At 43.0% G+C, this 15584-nt stretch overlaps 1 pseudogene; it reads left to right on the top strand.

The window, feature by feature from the left end:
* The first annotated feature begins 2322 nt into the window (after nucleotides 1-2322).
* Nucleotides 2323-4559, top strand: LOC121518324 (annotated as a pseudogene).
* Nucleotides 4560-15584: the final 11025 nt, after the last annotated feature.

Here is a 15584-nt window from a genome sequence, read left to right as displayed (position 1 = left end):
ATTTTTCCTGAAAATACACCATGTCTCCCAGTGTCCCAGCCCTGGGTGGGCCCCTTGGTGGGTCTGCCATTTAGAGTAGACCTTGGCCAGGTTGTTGGAAAGCATCCAATTTATTTACCCCACAACATATGGCTCACTTTGCCTCCCCACATACAAATTCGTCTGACATCTGAAAGATTTAGAAAATAAGGCAAATGGGATTATTTATTTAAGAAACAGGCTAACATATTTGTAATAGGTAGGATGATGCATTTTTGTAAATGTGCTTTATGATAAAACTTGTTTTTCCCCCCGACTTTATCTACTCATTTTCTTTCTCTTCATTATTATTATCCCCACACAATGCATGTCTTCGTCTCATCCTGTTTTCTTTATGGATGTGATCTTTTGTCAGTACTTCTGTTTATGAAATTGTAAGAGTGTCTGTCTAATCTGCATGTGGAATCTGGATAGGAACTCGTCCCCTCCCAATATTCACGGCATACCTTCCCCCACACACCTGAGTGGGGCCTATGCGTAGTTGGTGCAGAAACAAGCCCAATTGTCACTCATTTTAACCAGGTTTTCCATGTGTTTGACCCGTTGGCCACTTGTCCGTGCTGCGTGATATACAGGGTATTGCAGGATTTTCCTGCATTTCAAGTGTCAGATTTGTTGTGAAGATTTCATTAATTGTGCACAATGGCTGCAATCTCTCTCACTAAAATTCAGCCCTTATTTAACTATCTAAGATATAAAACAAGCAGGATATCGATTCAAACACCGCTTTTGCAGATAGACTAGTTGCAGTGGAGCACTCTTATGTACCTGCGTCAAAGCATCCCAGCAGACATTTGAGTCCAGCTCTGACCCGCAGAGGAGGAGGCAGGGCTCTCTCATCAGTGAGAGTGGCAGGTAGGGCGGGCAAATTTACCCAGCACTGTTAAAAAAATACCCACATTTGGCTGGTGACAAGTGCATATTTCCTACTCTGGGTGGCGCATTAACAAAAACCATGTAATACACATTTAAATACACATCTACAGACGTAGAGTGAAATTTGATACAAATCAGAAGTGTCATATAAGAGGTCCAGTGACTTCCTGTGAAGCGGCTTGATAGAGGATTTCGTCGCCAATAAAGAAATGGCCCAATAGTGTCACTTCCTGCCACCAGTAGTGGGGCTACAGTAATGCGATAAAATAAACCTTTCAGTGTGTAGAGGGGCAGACTTTCATCATGCATATGAAATTTGAATGAAATCAGATGTTTCATATGAGAGATACGCCCACTTCTTGTCTCAAATGGCGAGCTATGGAAATGGCCACCATGGCTTCCTTAAATGAAACATGTCGATGTTGGGACAGATATTGAAAACTTCAGGACAAAACCTGAGCATGATAGGTTAAACAGTAAGAGGAATACGGAAATGACTTGCATCAATCCCTGTTGGCAGTAGAGGGCGCTATAATGGGCTGTTTGCATGTGGGCGTTTTCAGTGTGCTACTGATGTGTTGCCATAAAAATCTGAAGACCATAGAAAAATTTTACCCAAAGTTGCATCAGAATTCAGTGAATATCTTTCCAAAAAGAGGCATTTTTTTGAAATTCTGGTGAAGCTGGTGGACTTCCTGCTGGGATTTTGGCATTGGTCCAGAGCCTTTTGTAGGTATGGTCATGACACATACGCGAAACAAAAATCATACATCTAGGCTGAAAGCAGAGTAAGGACCAATTGTTTAAACATTTTTCTAGGCAAGAAATATGATAATTAAAATCCTGTTGCCAAAAGGGGACACTGTGAAAAAGAAAGAAATCAATGAATCATAGCCCTGCTTTTTTGCAGATGATGTGGTTCTGTTGGCATCCCTCAGCCAGGGATCTCCAGCGGGCATTCCCAACTGTTTACGGTCAAGTGTGGCGTGGTCAGGATGAGGGTTGCCCCCCCCCCAAACTTCTTCCAGGGGGTAGTTGTAGTCCTGTAAAGTAGCCTGTGGTGGACAACCAGAGGTGTGAGGAATTTAGTTATTGAGAAATTGATTCCTTTCAATAAGCATGAATTCATCCCATAGTAAATGTGTAATAACCATTGAAACCTCCTACATATTCATATACTTTGACACACCTCATCCTTAAACCTGGTATTTTTTTCTACAGAGGTCAGCTGGAAACATCAGAGTTCTTCAATGATTAGTCCAAGTGGCACAAAACAGACCTGGACTCCATATTCATGGTGAGTACATCATAATTTACAGTGAAACACATCTATCTAGATATCATGGTAAACAGTTTTTCAATCTGTCTGAACAAACCCAGGCTGTCCTCTAAACATTTAAATTCTCTTTGTTCCAGCTGCTGGAGGAGAACATTATCATCTTTGTGAAGAATGAACTGAAGAGATTTCAGAAGGCTCTGATTCAGGATAACCCAGAATGCCACAGTGAGGAGGAGGAGGAGGTGTTGGTTGGTGAATATGAAGATCAGAGGAGCAGCAGAGAGGCTTTTCTGAAGATCACAGAGAACTTCCTGAGGAGAATGAAGCAGAACGAGCTGGCTGACTGTCTGGGGAATGGTAAGATTTTCAAAGTAAAGAAGAAATGTAGATGTGAGTTGATGGAAATATGAAGTGGAGGTTTTAATTTCCAAACTCTGTTTTAATGTTCTGCACATACCCACTGAACATCTGGTGAGATTTTTTGGATGAAACTGATGACGAAAAACTGCACTGCCACTCTTTTATTTTCCAACTTTTTGCAGGGTAAGCTTATTCACGTCATCTGTTGCTTGTTCTTTCAGGAACTCCTGCTTCAGTTTGCCAACATAAACTCAAGTCTAACCTGAAAGAGAAGTTCCAGTGTGTGTTTGAGGGGATCGCTAAAGCAGGAAACCCAACCCTTCTGAATCAGATCTACACAGAGCTCCACATCACAGAGGGAGGGACTGGAGAGGTCAACGATGAACACAAGGTCAGACAGATGGAAACAACATCCAGGCAAGCACACAGACCAGAAACAACCATCAGACTAGAAGACATCTTTAAATCTCCACCTGGAAGAGTTGAACCAATCAGAACAGTGATGACGAAGGGCGTGGCTGGCATTGGGAAAACAGTCTTAACACAGAAGTTCACTCTGGACTGGGCTGAGGGCAAAGCAAACCAGGATATCCAGTTCACATTTCCATTCACTTTCAGAGAGCTGAATGTGCTGAAAGAGAAGAAGTTCAGCTTGATGGAGCTTGTTCATTACTTCTTTCCTGAAACCGAAGAAGCAGGACTCTGCAGGTTTGAAGGGTTTCAGGTCGTGTTCATCTTAGACGGTCTGGACGAGTGTCGACTTCCTCTGGACTTCCACAAAACTAAAATCCTAACTGATGTTAAAAAGTCCACCTCAGTGGATGTGCTGCTGACAAACCTCATCAGGGGGAACCTGCTTCCATCTGCTAGTCTCTGGATAACCACACGACCTGCAGCAGCCAATCAGATCCCTCCTGAGTGTGTTGACATGGTGACGGAGATCAGAGGGTTCACTGACCCTCAGAAGGAGGAGTACTTCAGGAAGAGGTTCAGAGATGAGGAGCAGGTCAGGAGAATCATCTCACACATCAGGAGATCCAGAAGCCTCCACATCATGTGCCACATCCCGGTCTTCTGCTGGATCACTGCTACAGTTCTGGAGGATGTGCTGAAGACCAGAGAGGGAGGAGAGCTGCCCAAGACCCTGACTGAGATGTTCATCTACTTCCTGGTGGTTCAGACCAAAGTGAAGAACATCAAATACGATGGAGGAGCTGAGACAGACCAACACTGGAGTCCAGAGAGCAGGAAGATGGTCAAGTCTCTGGGTAAGCTGGCTTTTGAGCATCTGCAGAAAGGAAATCTGATCTTCTATGAACCAGATCTGATGGAGTGTGGCATCGATATCAGAGCAGCCTCGGTGTACTCAGGAGTGTTCACACAGGTCTTCAGAGAGGAGAGAGGACTGTACCAGGACAAGGTGTTCTGCTTCATCCATCTGAGTGTTCAGGAGTTTCTGGCTGTTCTTCATGTTCACCTGACCTTCATCAACTCTGGAGTCAATCTGATGGCAGAAGGAAAAACACCACCCAAACCATCAAAGACAAACTTCTACAAGAGTGCTGTGGACCAGGTCCTACTGAGCCCAAATGGACACCTGGACTTGTTCCTCCGCTTCCTCCTGGGTCTGTCCCTGACCACCAATCAGATTCTACTGTGAGGTCTGCTGACACAAACTGGAAGTTCCTCCAAGACCAGACAAAAAACAGTCCGATACATCAAGACAAAGATCAATGAGGATCTGTCGGCAGAGAAGAGCATCAACCTGTTCCACTGTCTGATTGAACTGAATGATCGTTCTCAAGTGGAGCAGATACAACAGTACCTGAGATCAGGACCTCTCTCCACAGATGAACTGTCTCCTGCTCAGTGGTCAGCTCTGGTCTTCATCTTACTGTCATCAGAGAAAGATCTGGACGTGTTTGACCTGAAGAAATACTGTGCTTCAGAGGAGGCTCTCCTGAGGCTGCTGCCAGTGGTCAAAGCCTCCAACAAAGCTCTGTAGGTAAACTCACAACTGCACTGATAAATTTAGTCTGTATTTATAAAAATTAACTTCTTTCTGATTCTGTTTCTGTTTCAGACTGAGTGAGGGAAGCTGTGGAGCTCTGTCCTCAGTCCTCAGCTCCCAGTCCTCTAATCTCAGAGAGCTGGACCTGAGTAACAATGACCTGCAGGATTCAGGAGTGACAGTGCTGTCTTCTGGACTGAAGAGTCCACACTCCAGACTGGAGTCTCTTAGGTTAGTGCAGGGATTGGCAACCTTTTCTGTTGAAAGAGGCCATTTTTGCCCAGACCCTCTTCCAGAAAATCTTTGAAGAGCTGCAAAACACATTTAAACCTTACAATAAAGGTGATGCAGCCAGGTGAGTGTTTGCCTCTCAACATAACTGATTGAGAAAAGGTATGTGGCCATCCACTAATGTTATCACACTGATAACTTTCCAGGTTGTTATGTTATTTTACTCCTTGCACACCAGACGCCTTTTTTTCCTGTAGCAAGTTAATGCAAGCTTCCACACCAGCAACTTAATTTTGCAGAGCGAAATTGCAGCAGAATTTTTTTCGAACCGTGGTCAGTTTTTTATAGTTTCACTCTGACAAGCACACATCTAGCCAAACAAAACACTTGCAGATGCCGAGGTGCGGAGGAGCAGTTTTAATAGTTTTATTGCACAGGTAAGTAATCAGGGAATATGAGTCCAAGAGTCCAGGGGGGTGAGAGAGTGCTGAAGCTGGCTGCGGTGAGCAGGGAGTGAGGCACTGGAAGAAAAGGAGGAAACATGTTAGAAGCAGGTCCACAAAACACAACCACTGGTAATCACTCAAAACGTCTATCAATAAACTCTGAAGACTTCTCTGAAGGTTTCTCATAAGAGAGTGTGAGCCTGGAGCTTAAGTTTACCGCTAGGGAAGGTAGTCAAAACTCAGGCGCTGGTGGAGAGCTGCAGCCGATCTTAAGTAGTCCCTCCTGATGAGAACTTGCTGCAGGTGTGATCTCTCCACAGCACCGGGGGGAGGGGTGATTGCCTCAGGGAACACAAAGTAAAGTTAGCGGCCAGCAGAAGTGACTCCAGAAACTGGAAGTTACCACAATAAAGCAAAATGTACAAAGTAAAACACCACACCCTTCACCAACACCACATGATGTTTGTCATCTTCTCATATCTGCCTGTGGTTTTTGCCTCACGTAGCCTGGTAGAGAGGGAGACAGGCAGCAGGCACCCCAACATGTCCATGTGAACGTAAAAGCATTACTCGCACAGCTGGAGCTGTTTCTAAACTGACAGGACCTTAGTCCAATTAAACTTTTCACAACACAGTCTCCTCATACTGCTTATCACTGCTCCGTATCAATCAGCTCACTGAGATGACAATTCTGACCAGTCTAGAACACAAACAGGTGAACCAATCAGTGAGTTGTGTAGAGAGCCAACTCCTCTCACAGCGAACCTCAGCTGTACCCTTATTATTATTATTGATAATATTTGACATAGAATGAATCAAAAATATGTCCCTCCTCTTAGCAAAGGTGGCTGGCACAGTGAATGAAACAGTGAAATGGCACTGACCTGGCTGTGCGCAAAAGTGCCATGACACACAGAGCAGAGGAGAGAGACGGAGAAACCTCCTGTCATCTTCTGCTCCAGTATATCTCACTGTTTTACCTCAAATTTCCACATAAAGTAACCGCGCCGCAATCTGCCGGTGTGTCATATTGTGGAGCACAATCTAGTCTATTAGAGCAGTTCCACAGCTGGCGCTCCAGACCAGCAGCGGCGTGTGCCTGAAGCGCCACTTCACTCCGCTTCACTCCGCTTTGTTTTCGAGATATGCTGCAGGTCTATTTTCAGCGCCAGCCGCTGCCAAACCGTGTCAATAGCTGTTGATCAGGAAGCTCCAAAAAAGGAAGTTACAAGCATAGAAATACAACACAGTGCACGGACTCCTGGTCTCATCCTACAGTGAGAGCAAAGGGTCACTGAGAGGTCAGTGGGTCACAGAGCTACAGCGGTGCCATTGACGAGATAAAGTTAACTTTTGAGGACATTTAGGCAAAGAATTTCACATACAACCAAAGACCCTTTAGGCAAACATTAAAACAAATAGATTCCTAATATACTCACCAATGACGGAAGCAATAATATCATGGACTTATACAGGAAAGGATGATAAATTAACCCCAAAAGATACAATAGTTCGCTGATGATATAACCTTGCAAAGCAGTGGATACCCTCGTTTCTGTGTTTCTCACTGGCGAATCCATTTTGCAAAGCTCCCGTCTGAACCATTTGGATCCTGTTAGAAAGTGACAGGACCAATCACCATCAAGAGGCAGTACTTTTGGGCGCGGTGAAGTGGTGACGTAAGCAAGCAACACCAAGAGGCTGGTGCAATTATGGCAGAAGAGATTAGTGTGGATGCTGCTAAAGCGCCAGTTTTATCAGAACTTGACGTCATTTCTTCATTAAAAGAAGAACAAAGAACAGCAGTGAGTTGTTTTCTTTTCAAAAACGACAAAAGCCGTGTACTGACACATCTACAGTTGCCATGTTTCACGTAATTCTTCGGCAGCTGCGCATGTGCACCTCTGTTGCAGCTATGTCACGTGTTTTGTTGCTCTGATTGGCCTGTAAAGATGTGATGGACAGAATTTTCATCCAATCTTCATCCAATTTTTTTCAGATCCTCTGCCCTTTCCCAAACACTTAGTGTTGAAGGTTTTACACATCCATCTCGTGTGTGAGGTTACTGTTGACATACTATTCTGCGTGGCTCCTGTAATGTCTGCCCACTGATCAGGGCTGCGCGCTGTAGCGCAGTACTCAAGACTCGCTTCCAGTGGGCGAGGTCACTCGCCTTCAATCAGACCAAGCCCGCGGTGCTTTGGTTGCGCGGCAGAGTCATCCTTTTCAAAAATTGAGTGAAACAGAGGACAGGAGAAAACATCCCCAGACTGTCGCAACATTAATGTTTTTTAGAATGTGCATAATTTACTTGAAAAATCGTGTCGCTCCTGATGTGCATGGAACAGCACAACAAAATTCGCCTCAGAAATATTTGCATTTTTGTGCCATTTATTCATGTTGCCCTTAATGTGTAAAGGCCTTCACTTGATATTTCAATCAAAATTTTCAAAAGGGTCTGCACTGCAACATCATGTATTCAGTCTCCAGAGGGCAGTGAGTGGCTTTAACAGCCACGTTGGTGCATCATCTGTAATCGATGTACACAAAAAGTCCTCCTTCTCCTCTCTTATGACCGGCTCTGAGGACAACGCAGTCCGCTCGTTCAATAGCAGTGTCAGGGATATTTTGGCCAGCCAAGTCTCCATGACAACCTTTTCTGTTGAAAGAGCTATTTTTGCCTGTACCCCCTTTCAGGAAATCATCGAAAAGCTGCAAAACACATTTGAACCTTCCAATGAAGGTCATTTTCACATGCATTTATGGATTTAGAACTACAATAGAAACAACTATGCACACATTTTTAAATTGTATCTATAAGTGCTATTAGCAGCCAGTGATTATTTTTATCCTTAATGATCCTGTTACAATCATTATTATTATATCTTTATTCATCAGAACACCTGCTGTCAGGCAGAGTTAATGCAGGATATTAGAGCCTACTGCTCACCTACAGATGAAACCTTCTTCATCTCCTCTCTATGCTGCTGTCTGTCACGTCTGTACATCACATACAGGAATGCAACAGGCAAGACTGTTTTGGCCCGATCAGTAGACAAAAGCATCCATGACCACTGGGTCACAGACTGCATCAACAATTCAGTCAGAAGGACAAACCAGAGCAATCATGATAATCCCTTCAAATATCCACAAGAGAGTAGAATCAGCTGTTTACAGCCTTTCTCCCTTTCCATAGGTGACATATGTCAGCACCGTGGACAGCGCCACATTAACACACATGACATTTTTGACATTTTCAGCTCAAACATCAACAATCTCATCTTTTACAACACAAATGCACACTTGCACATTCATTCCACGCCAAAAATACTTAAACCATCGTCAGATTTATCGATCTTCTGGATGATAATAATGACTTTACAGCACCAGCGTAGAGAATAACAATAAAACATGAGCTTACCTGTCTATTTGGCTCAAACAGCCCACTATCTACCCCTTGGCCTCCTTTCTCTCTTTCTTTACCTGACTGATGCTGTTAACCCTTTGGGTGCCAGCGTTTTTTCAAGAAAATATTCAATTTTGATATCAAGATTTCAAAAGGCTGTGGCTTGAAAGTGGTTTAATATAAAGGCATACTGTAAATGAGAAAAATCTTCAGTATGACCCAAAGTTTGTGATGGGAGTAAATTCACTCATCTAATTTGCATATTCTGACATCACCAGGCAGCCTCCACAGCCATTGGCTGTGTGTTTACTTCCACGGATTCTACCCTATGCTTCTACCACGTCTCATCCTCCTCAGTGTTTTTTATTCCCAATCTGCGTCACTATTCGCGGTACCTCACAGAACCTTATAGACCCATCCTACTTGACAACAAGGACAATGGGGCTACATCAGGCACTGTGAGACTCTTCTATTATTTCCATCTCCAGCATTGCTTTCAATTCCTGCTGAACAATTTTCTTTTGTGTTCAGGCAGTTTATAAGGTCATGAAAAAACTGGAAACATCTGTTTTCTGAGACTGTAAGGGATGGTCATCACAAAGGAGTGAGGTATGATTGGTGGAATTGGGTATCTCAGGCCTCAACTCATTTCTCTCTTCTATCACAGTCACCAGAGAAACCGACTGCCTCTCCATGCTTTTAGGAGGTCGAGGTGGTAAATCTGTGTCACCCCTCCACTGTCAGAACGCACAACCTCATAGTCAACATCACCCACTTGTTGTGTGACTGCAAAGGGTCCTTGCCACTTGGCGAGTAGTTTGGAGCTGAAATTGTGAAAATTGTCTCAGCCTCATCCCTCTGTTGTACAGGGGCACTGTTACTCAATGTATGATATTACCTTCTGTCTGCAGCATAGGTGAAGAGCCCGAGACAAATGTCTCACTCTGTAGGATGATAAAGTTTATCTTTTCTCAGGATGGGGTGTTGAAGAGGTACCATGAGCAGGCCTGGATTTTAGGAATGTAACGCCTCAGTTCCCAATGTAAAAAAGAGCCATTGTTATTTGTTTCTATTTCTCTGTGTTTGTAGTCTGTCTGGCTGTTTGATCTCAGAGGAAGGCTGTTCTTCTCTGGCCTCAGCTCTGAGCTCGTCCTGTCTGACAGAGCTGGACCTGAGCTACAATCATCCAGGAGAACAAGGAGAGAAACTACTGTCTGCTCTACAGGAGGATCCACACTGCAGACTGGAGAAACTGAGGTACAGAGAAAGACACAGTGAAATGGGCTATTTCTAGGTACTAAAGAAGTGAGGGCAAGTGAGTTGTGAGGGCAACAACCTGTACACATAGGGCACGTGGACAAGAACCACTAAGCTACCAGTGGTGTCCCAGTAGCTGCTGCCTGTTCAGGCATAAGGAGCAGCTCTAGACTAGAGGCTGACATTCATTCAAAGGAGACCTACAGGTCATGCGATTCTCATGAGGTTGGGAATAAATTTCACAGCTCATCATGTGATTAGGACAGGACAGGAACAATAGTTGGAGGGAGCAGGGATCAGTATAATGAAGGGAAGTTTTATCTGCACACACTGTTCTAATATGAATTAAAGCTACTGTTTTCATCAGCGTTGATGTTTGCTGGTTGTTTGCATGACTTAGAGCCCCTTTTCAACATGAGTTTGAATATGATTGGTTAATTCTGAACACAGCCACGTCCCCAGATATAGGACGGTGTGCACACATATGCATTTTTTTTTAACCCCCCCCCCCCCCTTTTTTTTTTCACTTGAATTGTGCAGGTTATAAGTCACATTAAAGGTGGAAAAAGTTTTGAAATTATTTATGTCATTTTTTTTTACATCACAACAACCTGGCAATGTAACAGGGTAGACTTTTTGTATCCACTGTATGTCAGGTCTATGTCATGTTACATAACATTCCAGCTCTGGTGCTCCTTCATTTACATTCTTGTTGTGTTTTGGCCCACCTCATCCTTCTATATGTAGAATAACTCACTCACACTGGTCAAAGGCACTGGACTTTCGGCTCAAACATGCCCAGGCACAGTTCAGATTGCCTAGTGTGAGTGCGCCATCAATGACAGTTACCAAACACCTCTGAGATGTGCTACTGACACAATCTGGTGATAGTCCTGGATAATAACTAGGCAGCAGTGAAAAACTCAGGGAAAATAAAGTCACATGAAGAATTAAAGTGTTTGAATCTATCCTGACCATCCCTGATGTATAAACTGGCTCTGTTTCTTCCTCCAGGCTGGACCATGGTGGACAGCACAGACTGAAACCAGGTCTAAAGAAGTGTGAGTGTCTGAATTTTTGATTTGTGAGAACACAATGATGAATTTGACTCATGAATGGGAACCAACAATGATTGAGGCTGTGTCTGACTCCGTCCCTGTGTTTGGGTCTGAAAGTATGAACGTCCACATTTACAATCACTGACATTCATCAACCAGAAACGATTTTCGAGTTCTGAGGAGAGAGAAAGCATTTTAAACTCGATGTGTGCATGTATGATTATTATTATTATTATTTTTTTTTTTTTTAAGATTTCTTTATAGGCTTTTCATGCCTTTATTCTATAGAGGAAGACAGTGGATAGAGTTGGCAATGGGAGAGAGAGTGGGGAGAGACAAGAGGTAAATGGCCACAGGCCGGACCCGAACCCTGGCCGCCCGCGCACATGGGTAGACCACTATGCCATCTGTGTGCCCCCTGCATGTACATATTTTAACCAATCAGATGCGATAAAAGAAAAACCTGAAGGGGGGGTGTGACGTTGCTCAGTGCCCTGTCTCTAAACTCTGCTCTGATTGGCCCGGCATGAACGTGACAGACCAATCAGTTTAACCTTTTACGACTGAGCGACTGAGTGATTCATGCTTTTATTTCTATTTGATTGGACTACTGCAATGCACTTTATATCGGATTAAACCAAACTTCCCTTGCACGTTTACAGTTAGTCCAAAATGCAGCCACCTGTCTTTTAACAGATATTTGAAAACACAAACTCATCACCCCCATTCTCGCTTCCTTCCACTGGCTCCCCGTTCATTTTAGAATTCATTTGAAAATTTTATTGTTTTAAATCGTTAAATGGATCTGCTCCTGAGTACATCTCTGATCTTTTAGGGGTTTAAACCCCGTCTAGATCTCTGGGATCAGCTGATCAACTCCGTCTTGTTGTCCCAAAGTCTAGATTAAAAACCTGTGGTGATCCAGCTTTCTCTGTTGTCGCACCTAAATTGTGGCATGAGCTCCCTTTTTTTATGCTTGGTCCAGAGGGCAACCTGCCCGTTGCCTCCCCCCCATCCTCCACCGCACACACCTCTCTTCCTTCATCAACGTGAACGCGCAGCGCGGACACAAACGGAGGCGCGTTGCAGCAGCAGTGCACAGCAGCCCACTCACACCTCCCCCCCTGCCCCACCAGCCAGCCAGGTAACACATCAATGGATCAAGTGTATTGTTTGCCCCTTAAGCCTCAGTTACTAAGCTGTAACCTGCATTTATTTGTCTCTGTTATGAAGTAACCTGTCTCATACAGCACCAAACACAGCTGAGCATAAATTAGTCGACTGCTCACCTGCTTAACAAGCGACGCTAGCCCAAATCAATAATAGATATGACGTGATGACCACCACACAACTAATGTCGGTAGAGTTTGTCATTGGTACAGAATTTGAATCTATCAGGATACTTAAGCTGAATAGCAAAACGAGAAACAGAAAAAGCAGCCTTCTGCCTTGTTGTAATGTCACTAAGCAGTCTTATTCATACTTTTGGTCTCGTTTATTTACTAATTGCAGCGTTAGTATAATGCCTAGAAAGGAGAGGGTTAAAAAGGAGAAAGACAGGAAGCTACAGCAGGCAGCCCAGGGAAGCAGCTCTCTGCTCTCCTGGAGAAAAGCATCCACCAGCAGCAAGGAGGAAGAGGAAGATGAAGATGAAAGGTCAGAGTCAAGACCAGAGTCATGTTAACTGTTTAGGGCCTTTTAAAGCTCAGATTTTAAAGTTGGACTCTTCCTCTAATTTTATTGAAATATCTTAAAAGCTGTCCACATTTTATTTTAACTATACAAAGTGGTTTGTCAGTACTAAATCAGGCATAAAGCTATATAAGCTAATTATATTATTTTGTACCAACCATAAGTTATTTCTATGTTACAGGACTTGCAGTAATCTTGTATTTACCTTAATATATTATTAGTAAAACTTAAAAAAAGGCTATTATTAAAACTTAGAGAATAGGCTATTATTAAAACTATTATTATTCTCTAGGCAGCTACAGCAGGGAAGCAGTTCTGTGCTGTCCTGCAACAGGCCATCTACCAGCATGGATGATCAAAATGAGGGAGAATAAGAAAGGCATGAGCAAGAACCAGCTGTATGTGAAAGAGATGACACAATAGCAAAGATAGCTACATGTGCCTGTAATGTTTTTCTTTTTTTAAATCTCACACTGCTATAATAAGGCAGCTGGCAGTTCCACATGCCGTGCACAGTGCCCTTATTTTTCACTGAGCACCTGCCCCCCAAAATGTCTGTGCACGCCACTGCTCTTGCACATAACTTCATTTAAATGAGCTCATCTTAAAGTTGTTAGCGCTACTTAGCATGCTGCAACATCAGACAACAGAGCAATGCTGAGTCCACTGCCAAAACCACAGTCTGTACGTAGTCAGCAGCTCTAAAGGTCTTTGTACACTAAGTCTGTTTTTTTTTTCATACGTTAAAATTGCACACTGTACAATTTTCATCCGTAATTTTTTTCTGGAACAGGTTCGATTTTATGCAAATTTGTTGCATCAGTCCTAGTCATTTAGATCAGTGGTTCTCAACCTTGGGGTCGGGACCCCCTTTGGTGTCGCGAGTCACTGAGAGGGGGTCTCCAGTTGCCTTAAAAAAACTAAGAATATTTTTTAAATTTCAGGACTGTATGGTAATGGTAATAATAATAAAAATGGAGAAAAAAAGGTAGTATGAATAAAGGAGTAAAAAGATTATTTCAAAGGGTTCACAAACTTTTTCTTGCTGTATTTCAGCAGATGAATCTGTGCTTCCTCAGTGGTTCCAACAAACACCAGTCCTCATCACACGTGTCCCTGAAATAAAGCTGGCTGTTTTTTTTAGCTGAACACAAAATTGTCATGAGATCTTTGGTGGATGTTGTAGAGACATTTTCAAAGACTCAAAAACAGCTCAGGGCTTGAATCTTAGACACACTAAGACAACCTCTGTCACTAAACATGTGAGAGGAGATTTTGGGGACCTGTCAAAGATTTTGAAAAAGAAGAAATTCAGTGTGCTTATTGACAAGTTAGCGGACACAGGCAAAAACTTGTTACATTGTTGTTTCTTTCTCTGATGATGGATCCAGATCTGTGCAGATCCGTTCCTGGGACCTGGCTCAAGTATTCTGATGAGAACAGAGAGTTGGCCATTGAGGGGGCCACAGTGGAGTGCCCTGTTACTGAACTGATAAAGTCCTTTACAGATGCTGAAGTTCCACTGTAGAACATTGTGGGATTGGCCTCAGATGGATGCACCACCATGATGGGGACAAACATCTGTCTGAAATTGACTGAAAAATGGCCTGCTGGGGAAAACAGTTCAGTGATGGATCTCCCTGGATCTCTGTGTGAGTCCAGCCTGCAAGCAGCTTCCCTGAGTGTGCCAGGATTTATGCAGGGATGTATATCATCACCTTCTTAAAAAAATGCCCTAAGTCAAGGACGCGTATGTCACCTGTGCATATCTGCAGCTGATCAGACAGAGAAGAAGAGCGAGTCGAGCATCCCTCTTGTTAATGTAGAAACTGCGGCGTCTGGTGTTGAATATGAACCTCTCCTGTTCGTTTAACTGAAGAGAATAGTCTATATTTGTCAGAACTGTGTTAACAATCTGTTATTCAGCCTCCTTAACTTTTTCAATCATAAAAAGGAGCAGAAAAAGCTGCATGGACTGTAAACAAACATGATTACCCCCCTAAATAACAGAGATGCTGATTCATATAGGATTAGTTTTACCTGTGGACCTCTGTGTGCTAAAATATGGACACTAATTTGCTCTGGAACCTTTACTCTGCAAATACAGACATGGTTGATTTCATACGGGATGAAAAACACAGACATCCGGCAAGATTATTACAAATTACCAGAGGTCCTTGGGTAATTCTAGTCATGTGCAAATAGGGCATAAGACTAGCTAATAAAAAGATGTTTGATGACTAAAACTCTGACTTAAAGTGAGTTCAGTTTGCATTTTAGTCTAGTTTGGGTAAATCCATCAAAACACAATGCCTCTTAATGCTGTAGCTCTTCTGCCTCTCAGTTGTAGACAGCAGGGATCTATGAGGACAGAGAGCTTAGAATGCACCGGTATGATTTACACCAGATATGCCTCAAAGGGTCAAAATGTTTTTCCTTTGTGGTAAGAGATGATCTTGACTATTCTGACTCTGATCAGAATGAAAATGACAATGAAACTGTCATTAAAGAGATGGAGCAGCATGTCTCTGTCTTCTGAGTCTCTGAGTCTCCACTAACATTTTCAGATCTTTTTTGATTTACCCTTCTCCATGGTCTGTCACAGTCGTGGGAATAAAGAAGAATTAGTTATTCCAGAAGTTATTTGGACTGAGTCATATAATCCTTTAATGTTGAATAATTGACTGACAGCATTATTTGTATTTCAACAGTCATCTATTGTTATAACCTTTTTGTGTAGACTGGTTAGTAAATATCATTTACTCTATATTTAATTCAGTTTTTTCTGTCTCCTGAAAAACTTGACAATATGACTTAGGCCATTATTTAAAAGGGTGATGATCTGGCTATTTCACAAACAGCACCAAACGTGTGGCTCAGCTTTAAGAGTTCAGGAGTTCTGTCATGTTGAGCCTCATAAATGTCTTAA

Source organism: Cheilinus undulatus, linkage group 12, assembly GCF_018320785.1.
Source record: "Cheilinus undulatus linkage group 12, ASM1832078v1, whole genome shotgun sequence".
In the NCBI taxonomy this organism is placed as follows: Eukaryota; Metazoa; Chordata; class Actinopteri; order Labriformes; family Labridae; genus Cheilinus; species Cheilinus undulatus.
This window is presented reverse-complemented; position numbering and strand designations above follow the sequence as displayed.